The 9,836-nt window shown below is 55.3% G+C and overlaps 25 non-coding genes and 2 pseudogenes across 25 annotated transcripts; all 27 read left to right on the forward strand.

The window, feature by feature from the left end:
- Positions 1-117: 117 nt before the first annotated feature.
- On the forward strand, positions 118-308 carry LOC148099329 (U2 spliceosomal RNA). The gene has a single exon (XR_015720088.1). It is a non-coding gene; the product is annotated as a U2 spliceosomal RNA (small nuclear RNA).
- A 229-nt stretch (positions 309-537) lies between these two features.
- On the forward strand, positions 538-650 carry LOC148099330 (U5 spliceosomal RNA). Its single transcript, XR_015720325.1, has one exon. It is a non-coding gene; the product is annotated as a U5 spliceosomal RNA (small nuclear RNA).
- Positions 651-835: 185 nt separating this feature from the next.
- On the forward strand, positions 836-1,026 carry LOC148099331 (U2 spliceosomal RNA). The gene has a single exon (XR_015720162.1). It is a non-coding gene; the product is annotated as a U2 spliceosomal RNA (small nuclear RNA).
- Positions 1,027-1,255: 229 nt separating this feature from the next.
- Positions 1,256-1,361, forward strand: LOC148099332 (U5 spliceosomal RNA; annotated as a pseudogene).
- Positions 1,362-1,546: 185 nt separating this feature from the next.
- LOC148099333 (U2 spliceosomal RNA) lies at positions 1,547-1,737 on the forward strand. Its single transcript, XR_015720672.1, has one exon. It is a non-coding gene; the product is annotated as a U2 spliceosomal RNA (small nuclear RNA).
- A 229-nt stretch (positions 1,738-1,966) lies between these two features.
- LOC148099334 (U5 spliceosomal RNA) lies at positions 1,967-2,079 on the forward strand. Its single transcript, XR_015720326.1, has one exon. It is a non-coding gene; the product is annotated as a U5 spliceosomal RNA (small nuclear RNA).
- A 185-nt stretch (positions 2,080-2,264) lies between these two features.
- LOC148099335 (U2 spliceosomal RNA) lies at positions 2,265-2,455 on the forward strand. The gene has a single exon (XR_015720639.1). It is a non-coding gene; the product is annotated as a U2 spliceosomal RNA (small nuclear RNA).
- Positions 2,456-2,684: 229 nt separating this feature from the next.
- On the forward strand, positions 2,685-2,790 carry LOC148099336 (U5 spliceosomal RNA; annotated as a pseudogene).
- A 194-nt stretch (positions 2,791-2,984) lies between these two features.
- On the forward strand, positions 2,985-3,175 carry LOC148099337 (U2 spliceosomal RNA). The gene has a single exon (XR_015720143.1). It is a non-coding gene; the product is annotated as a U2 spliceosomal RNA (small nuclear RNA).
- A 229-nt stretch (positions 3,176-3,404) lies between these two features.
- Positions 3,405-3,517, forward strand: LOC148099338 (U5 spliceosomal RNA). Its single transcript, XR_015720485.1, has one exon. It is a non-coding gene; the product is annotated as a U5 spliceosomal RNA (small nuclear RNA).
- Positions 3,518-3,702: 185 nt separating this feature from the next.
- LOC148099339 (U2 spliceosomal RNA) lies at positions 3,703-3,893 on the forward strand. The gene has a single exon (XR_015720600.1). It is a non-coding gene; the product is annotated as a U2 spliceosomal RNA (small nuclear RNA).
- Positions 3,894-4,122: 229 nt separating this feature from the next.
- LOC148099340 (U5 spliceosomal RNA) lies at positions 4,123-4,235 on the forward strand. Its single transcript, XR_015720501.1, has one exon. It is a non-coding gene; the product is annotated as a U5 spliceosomal RNA (small nuclear RNA).
- Positions 4,236-4,420: 185 nt separating this feature from the next.
- On the forward strand, positions 4,421-4,611 carry LOC148099341 (U2 spliceosomal RNA). The gene has a single exon (XR_015720645.1). It is a non-coding gene; the product is annotated as a U2 spliceosomal RNA (small nuclear RNA).
- A 243-nt stretch (positions 4,612-4,854) lies between these two features.
- Positions 4,855-4,967, forward strand: LOC148099342 (U5 spliceosomal RNA). Its single transcript, XR_015720502.1, has one exon. It is a non-coding gene; the product is annotated as a U5 spliceosomal RNA (small nuclear RNA).
- A 185-nt stretch (positions 4,968-5,152) lies between these two features.
- On the forward strand, positions 5,153-5,343 carry LOC148099343 (U2 spliceosomal RNA). Its single transcript, XR_015720646.1, has one exon. It is a non-coding gene; the product is annotated as a U2 spliceosomal RNA (small nuclear RNA).
- Positions 5,344-5,586: 243 nt separating this feature from the next.
- Positions 5,587-5,699, forward strand: LOC148099344 (U5 spliceosomal RNA). Its single transcript, XR_015720466.1, has one exon. It is a non-coding gene; the product is annotated as a U5 spliceosomal RNA (small nuclear RNA).
- Positions 5,700-5,884: 185 nt separating this feature from the next.
- Positions 5,885-6,075, forward strand: LOC148099345 (U2 spliceosomal RNA). Its single transcript, XR_015720601.1, has one exon. It is a non-coding gene; the product is annotated as a U2 spliceosomal RNA (small nuclear RNA).
- A 243-nt stretch (positions 6,076-6,318) lies between these two features.
- Positions 6,319-6,431, forward strand: LOC148099346 (U5 spliceosomal RNA). The gene has a single exon (XR_015720417.1). It is a non-coding gene; the product is annotated as a U5 spliceosomal RNA (small nuclear RNA).
- Positions 6,432-6,616: 185 nt separating this feature from the next.
- On the forward strand, positions 6,617-6,807 carry LOC148099347 (U2 spliceosomal RNA). The gene has a single exon (XR_015720136.1). It is a non-coding gene; the product is annotated as a U2 spliceosomal RNA (small nuclear RNA).
- A 240-nt stretch (positions 6,808-7,047) lies between these two features.
- On the forward strand, positions 7,048-7,160 carry LOC148099348 (U5 spliceosomal RNA). Its single transcript, XR_015720327.1, has one exon. It is a non-coding gene; the product is annotated as a U5 spliceosomal RNA (small nuclear RNA).
- Positions 7,161-7,345: 185 nt separating this feature from the next.
- LOC148099349 (U2 spliceosomal RNA) lies at positions 7,346-7,536 on the forward strand. Its single transcript, XR_015720173.1, has one exon. It is a non-coding gene; the product is annotated as a U2 spliceosomal RNA (small nuclear RNA).
- A 242-nt stretch (positions 7,537-7,778) lies between these two features.
- On the forward strand, positions 7,779-7,891 carry LOC148099350 (U5 spliceosomal RNA). The gene has a single exon (XR_015720328.1). It is a non-coding gene; the product is annotated as a U5 spliceosomal RNA (small nuclear RNA).
- Positions 7,892-8,085: 194 nt separating this feature from the next.
- LOC148099351 (U2 spliceosomal RNA) lies at positions 8,086-8,276 on the forward strand. Its single transcript, XR_015720209.1, has one exon. It is a non-coding gene; the product is annotated as a U2 spliceosomal RNA (small nuclear RNA).
- A 229-nt stretch (positions 8,277-8,505) lies between these two features.
- Positions 8,506-8,618, forward strand: LOC148099352 (U5 spliceosomal RNA). Its single transcript, XR_015720418.1, has one exon. It is a non-coding gene; the product is annotated as a U5 spliceosomal RNA (small nuclear RNA).
- Positions 8,619-8,803: 185 nt separating this feature from the next.
- On the forward strand, positions 8,804-8,994 carry LOC148099353 (U2 spliceosomal RNA). Its single transcript, XR_015720058.1, has one exon. It is a non-coding gene; the product is annotated as a U2 spliceosomal RNA (small nuclear RNA).
- A 240-nt stretch (positions 8,995-9,234) lies between these two features.
- Positions 9,235-9,347, forward strand: LOC148099354 (U5 spliceosomal RNA). The gene has a single exon (XR_015720477.1). It is a non-coding gene; the product is annotated as a U5 spliceosomal RNA (small nuclear RNA).
- Positions 9,348-9,532: 185 nt separating this feature from the next.
- Positions 9,533-9,723, forward strand: LOC148099355 (U2 spliceosomal RNA). The gene has a single exon (XR_015720065.1). It is a non-coding gene; the product is annotated as a U2 spliceosomal RNA (small nuclear RNA).
- The last annotated feature ends 113 nt before the right edge of the window (positions 9,724-9,836 follow it).

A 9,836-nucleotide genomic window follows, 5' to 3' on the forward strand; every position in this document is an offset into this window, starting at 1 on the left:
GGCCTGTGAGCTACTGTGGGTGGGCGGAGTCCTCCCTGTGAGCCAAGTGAAAGAGCGCACCGTCACAAGCGAGAAGTGTCCCGAGAAGGCGGCTCAGCCAGGAACCTGCAGGAGGCCATCGCTTCTCGGCCTTTTGGCTAAGATCAAGTGTAGTATCTGTTCTTATCAGTTTAATATCTGATACGCCCCCGATTCGGGGGCAACGTATTAAACGCATTTTTAGAACAGGGAGCCAAATAAGTGGCTCGCTCCGTTCGCTCCACGCATCGACCCGGTATTGCAGCGCCTCCGGGAACAGTGCCCCCTTTGCTAACTTTGTGCAAAAGCAAGAAAGCCAAACAAAGTAAGGTCTGCCAAGCCAAGAGCCAGAAAGCAGCCTGAAGCCGCGAACGTGCTCCTCTCCAGTCACAGTCGAACTCTGGAGCAGAGAAGGCGGAGCCTAAGATCTGCCCCTTCAGCCAAGCAAACAGGGCCTACCGTGACGCCGGAAGCCGGGACGAGGAGTCACTGCGGCTTCCTACGAGGCCAAAGAAACACACACTCTGGCTTCTCTTCAAAACGTACAAGTCTTTCGCCTTTTACTAAAGACTTCCGTGGAGAGTGAGGCTAAGGAGTTGCACCTATTTTTGGCAGGGTCTGCCTTCTGGCTGGGCCCTCTCCTCGTTGTTCAATAGAAGAAAGCGCGCAGTTCCAGGGAGCTCCGCAGGCCTGTGAGCTACTGTGGGTGGGCGGAGATTTGAAGCGGAGCCCTCCCTGTGAGCCAAGTAAAAGAGCGCACCGTCACAAGCGAGAAGTGTCCCGAGAAGGCGGCTCAGCCAGGAACCTGCAGGAGGCCATCGCTTCTCGGTCTTTTGGCTAAGATCAAGTGTAATATCTGTTCTTATCAGTTTAATATCTGATACGCCCCCGATTCGGGGGCAACGTATTAAACGCATTTTTAGAACAGAGATCCGAATAAGGGGCTCGCTCCGTTGGCTCCTCGCATCGACCCGGTATTGCAGCGCCTCCGGGAACGGTGCCCCCTTTGCTGACTTTGTGCAAAAGCAAGAAAGCCAAACAAAGTAAGGTCTGCCAAGCCAAGAGCCAGAAAGCAGCCTGAAGCCGCGAACGTGCTCCTCTCCAGTCACAGTCGAACTCTGGAGCAGAGAAGGCGGGGCCTAAGATCTGCCCCTTCAGCCAAGCAAACAGGGCCTACCGTGACGCCGGAAGCCGGGACGAGGAGTCACTGCGGCTTCCTGCGAGGCCAAAGAAACACACACTCTGGCTTCTCTTCAAAACGTACAAGTCTTTCGCCTTTTACTTCCGTGGAGAGTGAGGCTAAGGAGTTGCACCTATTTTTGGCAGGGTCTGCCTTCTGGCTGGGCCCCCTCCTCGTTGTTCAATAGAAGAAAGCGCGCAGTTCCAGGGAGCTCCGCAGGCCTGTGAGCTACTGTGGGTGGGCGGAGATTTGAAGCGGAGCCCACCCTGTGAGCCAAGTGAAAGAGCGCACCGTCACAAGCGAGAAGTGTCCCGAGAAGGCGGCTCAGCCAGGAACCTGCAGGAGGCCATCGCTTCTCGGCCTTTTGGCTAAGATCAAGTGTAGTATCTGTTCTTATCAGTTTAATATCTGATACGCCCCCGATTCGGGGGCAACGTATTAAACGCATTTTTAGAACAGGGAGCCGAATAAGGGGCTCGCTCCGTTCGCTCCACGCATCGACCCGGTATTGCAGCGCCTCCGTGAACGGTGCCCCCTTTGCTGACTTTGTGCAAAAGCAAGAAAGCCAAACAAAGTAAGGTCTGCCAAGCCAAGAGCCAGAAAGCAGCCTGAAGCCGCGAACGTGCTCCTCTCCAGTCACAGTCGAACTCTGGAGCAGAGAAGGCGGGGCCTAAGATCTGCCCCTTCAGCCAAGCAAACAGGGCCTACCGTGACGCCGGAAGCCGGGACGAGGAGTCACTGCGGCTTCCTGCGAGGCCAAAGAAACACACACTCTGGCTTCTCTTCAAAACGTACAAGTCTTTCGCCTTTTACTAAAGACTTCCGTGGAGAGTGAGGCTAAGGAGTTGCACCTATTTTTGGCAGGGTCTGCCTTCTGGCTGGGCCCTCTCCTCGTTGTTCAATAGAAGAAAGCGCGCAGTTCCAGGGAGCTCCGCAGGCCTGTGAGCTACTGTGGGTGGGCGGAGATTTGAAGCGGAGCCCTCCCTGTGAGCCAAGTAAAAGAGCGCACCGTCACAAGCGAGAAGTGTCCCGAGAAGGCGGCTCAGCCAGGAACCTGCAGGAGGCCATCGCTTCTCGGCCTTTTGGCTAAGATCAAGTGTAGTATCTGTTCTTATCAGTTTAATATCTGATACGCCCCCGATTCGGGGGCAACGTATTAAACGCATTTTTAGAACAGGGAGCCGAATAAGGGGCTCGCTCCGTTCGCTCCACGCATCGACCTGGTATTGCAGCGCCTCCGGGAACGGTGCCCCCTTTGCTGACTTTGTGCAAAAGCAAGAAAGCCAAACAAAGTAAGGTCTGCCAAGCCAAGAGCCAGAAAGCAGCCTGAAGCCGCGAACGTGCTCCTCTCCAGTCACAGTCGAACTCTGGAGCAGAGAAGGCGGGGCCTAAGATCTGCCCCTTCAGCCAAGCAAACAGGGCCTACCGTGACGCCGGAAGCCGGGACGAGGAGTCACTGCGGCTTCCTGCGAGGCCAAAGAAACACACACTCTGGCTTCTCTTCAAAACGTACAAGTCTTTCGCCTTTTACTTCCGTGGAGAGTGAGGCTAAGGAGTTGCACCTATTTTTGGCAGGGTCTGCCTTCTGGCTGGGCCCTCTCCTCGTTGTTCAAAAGAAGAAATAGAAGAAAGCACGCAGTTCCAGCGAGCTCTGCAGGCCTGTGAGCTACTGTGGGTGGGCGGAGATTTGAAGCGGAGCCCTCCCTGTGAGCCAAGTGAAAGAGCGCACCGTCACAAGCGAGAAGTGTCCCGAGAAGGCGGCTCAGCCAGGAACCTGCAGGAGGCCATCGCTTCTCGGCCTTTTGGCTAAGGTCAAGTGTAGTGTCTGTTCTTATCAGTTTAATATCTGATACGCCCCCGATTCGGGGGCAACGTATTAAACGCATTTTTAGAACAGGGAGCCGAATAAGGGGCTCGCTCCGTTCGCTCCACGCATCGACCCGGTATTGCAGCGCCTCCGGGAACGGTGCCCCCTTTGCTGACTTTGTGCAAAAGCAAGAAAGCCAAACAAAGTAAGGTCTGCCAAGCCAAGAGCCAGAAAGCAGCCTGAAGCCGCGAACGTGCTCCTCTCCAGTCACAGTCGAACTCTGGAGCAGAGAAGGCGGGGCCTAAGATCTGCCCCTTCAGCCAAGCAAACAGGGCCTACCGTGACGCCGGAAGCCGGGACGAGGAGTCACTGCGGCTTCCTGCGAGGCCAAAGAAACACACACTCTAGCTTCTCTTCAAAACGTACAAGTTTTTCGCCTTTTACTAAAGACTTCCGTGGAGAGTGAGGCTAAGGAGTTGCACCTATTTTTGGCAGAGTCTGCCTTCTGGCTGGGCCCTCTCCTCGTTGTTCAATAGAAGAAAGCGCGCAGTTCTAGGGAGCTCCGCAGGCCTGTGAGCTACTGTGGGTGGGCGGAGATTTGAAGCGGAGCCCTCCCTGTGAGCCAAGTGAAAGAGCGCACCGTCACAAGCGAGAAGTGTCCCGAGAAGGCGGCTCAGCCAGGAACCTGCAGGAGGCCATCGCTTCTCGGCCTTTTGGCTAAGATCAAGTGTAGTATCTGTTCTTATCAGTTTAATATCTGATACGCCCCCGATTCGGGGGCAACGTATTAAACGCATTTTTAGAACAGGGAGCCGAATAAGGGGCTCGCTCCGTTCGCTCCACGCATCGACCCGGTATTGCAGCGCCTCCGGGAACGGTGCCCCCTTTGCTGACTTTGTGCAAAAGCAAGAAAGCCAAACAAAGTAAGGTCTGCCAAGCCAAGAGCCAGAAAGCAGCCTGAAGCCGCGAACGTGCTCCTCTCCAGTCACAGTCGAACTCTGGAGCAGAGAAGGCGGGGCCTAAGATCTGCCCCTTCAGCCAAGCAAACAGGGCCTACCGTGACGCCGGAAGCCGGGACCAGGAGTCACTGCGGCTTCCTGCGAGGCCAAAGAAACACACACTCTGGCTTCTCTTCAAAACGTACAAGTCTTTCGCCTTTTGCTAAAGACTTCCGTGGAGAGTGAGGCTAAGGAGTTGCACCTATTTTTGGCAGGGTCTGCCTTCTGGCTGGGCCCCCTCCTCGTTGTTCAATAGAAGAAAGCGCGCAGTTCCAGGGAGCTCCGCAGGCCTGTGAGCTACTGTGGGTGGGCGGAGATTTGAAGCGGAGCCCTCCCTGTGAGCCAAGTGAAAGAGCGCACCGTCACAAGCGAGAAGTGTCCCGAGAAGGCGGCTCAGCCAGGAACCTGCAGGAGGCCATCGCTTCTCGGCCTTTTGGCTAAGATCAAGTGTAGTATCTGTTCTTATCAGTTTAATATCTGATATGCCCCTGATTCGGGGGCAACGTATTAAACGCATTTTTAGAACAGGGAGCCGAATAAGGGGCTCGCTCCGTTCGCTCCACGCATCGACCCGGTATTGCAGCGCCTCCGGGAACGGTGCCCCCTTTGCTGACTTTGTGCAAAAGCAAGAAAGCCAAACAAAGTAAGGTCTGGCAAGCCAAGAGCCAGAAAGCAGCCTGAAGCTGCGAACGTGCTCCTCTCCAGTCACCCCTCTCCAGTCACAGTCGAACTCTGGAGCAGAGAAGGCGGGGCCTAAGATCTGCCCCTTCAGCCAAGCAAACAGGGCCTACCGTGACGCCGGAAGCCGGGACGAGGAGTCACTGCGGCTTCCTGCGAGGCCAAAGAAACACACACTCTGGCTTCTCTTCAAAACGTACAAGTCTTTCGCCTTTTGCTAAAGACTTCCGTGGAGAGTGAGGCTAAGGAGTTGCACCTATTTTTGGCAGGGTCTGCCTTCTGGCTGGGCCCCCTCCTCGTTGTTCAATAGAAGAAAGCGCGCAGTTCCAGGGAGCTCCGCAGGCCTGTGAGCTACTGTGGGTGGGCGGAGATTTGAAGCGGAGCCCTCCCTGTGAGCCAAGTGAAAGAGCGCACCGTCACAAGCGAGAAGTGTCCCGAGAAGGCGGCTCAGCCAGGAACCTGCAGGAGGCCATCGCTTCTCGGCCTTTTGGCTAAGATCAAGTGTAGTATCTGTTCTTATCAGTTTAATATCTGATATGCCCCTGATTCGGGGGCAACGTATTAAACGCATTTTTAGAACAGGGAGCCGAATAAGGGGCTCGCTCCGTTCGCTCCACGCATCGACCCGGTATTGCAGCGCCTCCGGGAACGGTGCCCCCTTTGCTGACTTTGTGCAAAAGCAAGAAAGCCAAACAAAGTAAGGTCTGGCAAGCCAAGAGCCAGAAAGCAGCCTGAAGCTGCGAACGTGCTCCTCTCCAGTCACCCCTCTCCAGTCACAGTCGAACTCTGGAGCAGAGAAGGCGGGGCCTAAGATCTGCCCCTTCAGCCAAGCAAACAGGGCCTACCGTGACGCCGGAAGCCGGGACGAGGAGTCACTGCGGCTTCCTGCGAGGCCAAAGAAACACACACTCTAGCTTCTCTTCAAAACGTACAAGTCTTTCGCCTTTTACTAAAGACTTCCGTGGAGAGTGAGGCTAAGGAGTTGCACCTATTTTTGGCAGGGTCTGCCTTCTGGCTGGGCCCTCTCCTCGTTGTTCAATAGAAGAAAGCGCGCAGTTCCAGGGAGCTCCGCAGGCCTGTGAGCTACTGTGGGTGGGCGGAGATTTGAAGCGGAGCCCTCCCTGTGAGCCAAGTGAAAGAGCGCACCGTCACAAGCGAGAAGTGTCCCGAGAAGGCGGCTCAGCCAGGAACCTGCAGGAGGCCATCGCTTCTCGGCCTTTTGGCTAAGATCAAGTGTAGTATCTGTTCTTATCAGTTTAATATCTGATACGCCCCCGATTCGGGGGCAACGTATTAAACGCATTTTTAGAACAGGGAGCCGAATAAGGGGCTCGCTCCGTTCGCTCCACGCATCGACCCGGTATTGCAGCGCCTCCGGGAACGGTGCCCCCTTTGCTGACTTTGTGCAAAAGCAAGAAAGCCAAACAAAGTAAGGTCTGGCAAGCCAAGAGCCAGAAAGCAGCCTGAAGCTGCGAACGTGCTCCTCTCCAGTCACCCCTCTCCAGTCACAGTCGAACTCTGGAGCAGAGAAGGCGGGGCCTAAGATCTGCCCCTTCAGCCAAGCAAACAGGGCCTACCGTGACGCCGGAAGCCGGGACGAGGAGTCACTGCGGCTTCCTGCGAGGCCAAAGAAACACACACTCTAGCTTCTCTTCAAAACGTACAAGTCTTTCGCCTTTTACTAAAGACTTCCGTGGAGAGTGAGGCTAAGGAGTTGCACCTATTTTTGGCAGAGTCTGCCTTCTGGCTGGGCCCTCTCCTCGTTGTTCAATAGAAGAAAGTGCGCAGTTCCAGGGAGCTCCGCAGGCCTGTGAGCTACTGTGGGTGGGCGGAGATTTGAAGCGGAGCCCTCCCTGTGAGCCAAGTGAAAGAGCGCACCGTCACAAGCGAGAAGTGTCCCGAGAAGGCGGCTCAGCCAGGAACCTGCAGGAGGCCATCGCTTTTTGGCCTTTTGGCTAAGATCAAGAGTAGTATCTGTTCTTATCAGTTTAATATCTGATATGCCCCCGATTCGGGGGCAACGTATTAAACGCATTTTTAGAACAGGGAGCCGAATAAGGGGCTCGCTCCGTTCGCTCCACGCATCGACCCGGTATTGCAGCGCCTCCGGGAACGGTGCCCCCTTTGCTGACTTTGTGCAAAAGCAAGAAAGCCAAACAAAGTAAGGTCTGCCAAGCCAAGAGCCAGAAAGCAGCCAGAAAGCAGCCTGAAGCCGCGAACGTGCTCCTCTCCAGTCACAGTCGAACTCTGGAGCAGAGAAGGCGGGGCCTAAGATCTGCCCCTTCAGCCAAGCAAACAGGGCCTACCGTGACGCCGGAAGCCGGGACGAGGAGTCACTGCGGCTTCCTGCGAGGCCAAAGAAACACACACTCTGGCTTCTCTTCAAAACGTACAAGTCTTTCGCCTTTTACTAAAGACTTCCGTGGAGAGTGAGGCTAAGGAGTTGCACCTATTTTTGGCAGGGTCTGCCTTCTGGCTGGGCCCTCTCCTCGTTGTTCAATAGAAGAAAGCGCGCAGTTCCAGGGAGCTCCGCAGGCCTGTGAGCTACTGTGGGTGGGCGGAGATTTGAAGCGGAGCCCTCCCTGTGAGCCAAGTGAAAGAGCGCACCGTCACAAGCGAGAAGTGTCCCGAGAAGGCGGCTCAGCCAGGAACCTGCAGGAGGCCATCGCTTCTCGGCCTTTTGGCTAAGATCAAGTGTAGTATCTGTTCTTATCAGTTTAATATCTGATACGCCCCCGATTCGGGGGCAACGTATTAAACGCATTTTTAGAACAGGGAGCCGAATAAGGGGCTCGCTCCGTTCGGTCCACGCATCCACCCGTTATTGCAGCGCCTCCGGGAACGGTGCCCCCTTTGCTGACTTTGTGCAAAAGCAAGAAAGCCAAACAAAGTAAGTCTGGCAAGCCAAGAGCCAGAAAGCAGCCTGAAGCCGCGAACGTGCTCCTCTCCAGTCACCCCTCTCCGGTCACAGTCGAACTCTGGAGCAGAGAAGGCGCGGCCTAAGATCTGCCCCTTCAGCCAAGCAAACAGGGCCTACCGTGACGCCGGAAGCCGGGACGAGGAGTCACTGCGGCTTCCTGCGAGGCCAAAGAAACACACACTCTGGCTTCTCTTCAAAACGTACAAGTCTTTCGCCTTTTACTAAAGACTTCCGTGGAGAGTGAGGCTAAGGAGTTGCACCTATTTTTGGCAGGGTCTGCCTTCTGGCTGGGCCCTCTCCTCGTTGTTCAAAAGAAGAAATAGAAGATAGCGCGCAGTTCAAGAGAGCTCCGCAGGGCTCTGAGCTACTGTGGGTGGGCGGAGATTTGAAGCAGAGCCCTCCCTGTGAGCCAAGTGATAGAGCGCACCGTCACAAGCGAGAAGTGTCCCGAGAAGGCGGCTCAGCCAGGAACCTGCAGGAGGCCATCGCTTCTCGGCCTTTTGGCTAAGGTCAAGTGTAGTGTCTGTTCTTATCAGTTTAATATCTGATACGCCCCCGATTCGGGGGCAACGTATTAAACGCATTTTTAGAACAGGGAGCCGAATAAGGGGCTCGCTCCGTTCGGTCCACGCATCCACCCGTTATTGCAGCGCCTCCGGGAACGGTGCCCCCTTTGCTGACTTTGTGCAAAAGCAAGAAAGCCAAACAAAGTAAGGTCTGGCAAGCCAAGAGCCAGAAAGCAGCCTGAAGCTGCGAACGTGCTCCTCTCCAGTCACAGTCGAACTCTGGAGCAGAGAAGGCGGGGCCTAAGATCTGCCCCTTCAGCCAAGCAAACAGGGCCTACCGTGACGCCGGAAGCCGGGACGAGGAGTCACTGCGGCTTCCTGCGAGGCCAAAGAAACACACACTCTAGCTTCTCTTCAAAACGTACAAGTCTTTCGCCTTTTACTAAAGACTTCCGTGGAGAGTGAGGCTAAGGAGTTGCACCTATTTTTGGCAGAGTCTGCCTTCTGGCTGGGCCCTCTCCTCGTTGTTCAATAGAAGAAAGTGCGCAGTTCCAGGGAGCTCCGCAGGCCTGTGAGCTACTGTGGGTGGGCGGAGATTTGAAGCGGAGCCCTCCCTGTGAGCCAAGTGAAAGAGCGCACCGTCACAAGCGAGAAGTGTCCCGAGAAGGCGGCTCAGCCAGGAACCTGCAGGAGGCCATCGCTTCTCGGCCTTTTGGCTAAGATCAAGTGTAGTATCTGTTCTTATCAGTTTAATATCTGATACGCCCCCGATTGGGGGGCAACGTATTAAACGCATTTTTAGAACAGGGAGTCGAATAAGGGGCTCGCTCCGTTCGCTCCACGCATCGACCCGGTATTGCAGCGCCTCCGGGAACGGTGCCCCCTTTGCTGACTTTGTGCAAAAGCAAGAAAGCCAAACAAAGTAAGGTCTGCCAAGCCAAGAGCCAGAAAGCAGCCAGAAAGCAGCCTGAAGCCGCGAACGTGCTCCTCTCCAGTCACAGTCGAACTCTGGAGCAGAGAAGGCGGGGCCTAAGATCTGCCCCTTCAGCCAAGCAAACAGGGCCTACCGTGACGCCGGAAGCCGGGACGAGGAGTCACTGCGGCTTCCTGCGAGGCCAAAGAAACACACACTTTGGCTTCTCTTCAAAACGTACAAGTCTTTCGCCTTTTACTAAAGACTTCCGTGGAGAGTGAGGCTAAGGAGTTGCATCTATTTTTGGCAGGGTCTGCCTTCTGGCTGGGCCCCCTTCTCGTTGTTCAATAGAAGAAAGCGCGCAGTTCCAGGGAGCTCCGCAGGCCTGTGAGCTACTGTGGGTGGGCGGAGATTTGAAGCGGAGCCCTCCCTGTGAGCCAAGTGAAAGAGCGCACCGTCACAAGCGAGAAGTGTCCCGAGAAGGCGGCTCAGCCAGGAACCTGCAGGAGGCCATCGCTTCTCGGCCTTTTGGTTAAGATCAAGTGTAGTATCTGTTCTTATCAGTTTAATATCTGATACGCCCCCGATTCGGGGGCAACGTATTAAACGCATTTTTAGAACAGGGAGCCGAATAAGGGGCTCGCTCCGTTCGCTCCACGCATCGACCCGGTATTGCAGCGCCTCCGGGAACGGTGCCCCCTTTGCTGACTTTGTGCAAAAGCAAGAAAGCCAAACAAAGTAAGGTCTGCCAAGCCAAGAGCCAGAAAGCAGCCTGAAGCCGCGAACGTGCTCCTCTCCAGTCACAGTCGAACTCTG

The sequence above is a fragment of the Neolamprologus brichardi genome, chromosome 14, assembly GCF_056152115.1.
Source record: "Neolamprologus brichardi isolate AB-2024 chromosome 14, ASM5615211v1, whole genome shotgun sequence".
Lineage (NCBI taxonomy): Eukaryota > Metazoa > Chordata > Actinopteri > Cichliformes > Cichlidae > Neolamprologus > Neolamprologus brichardi.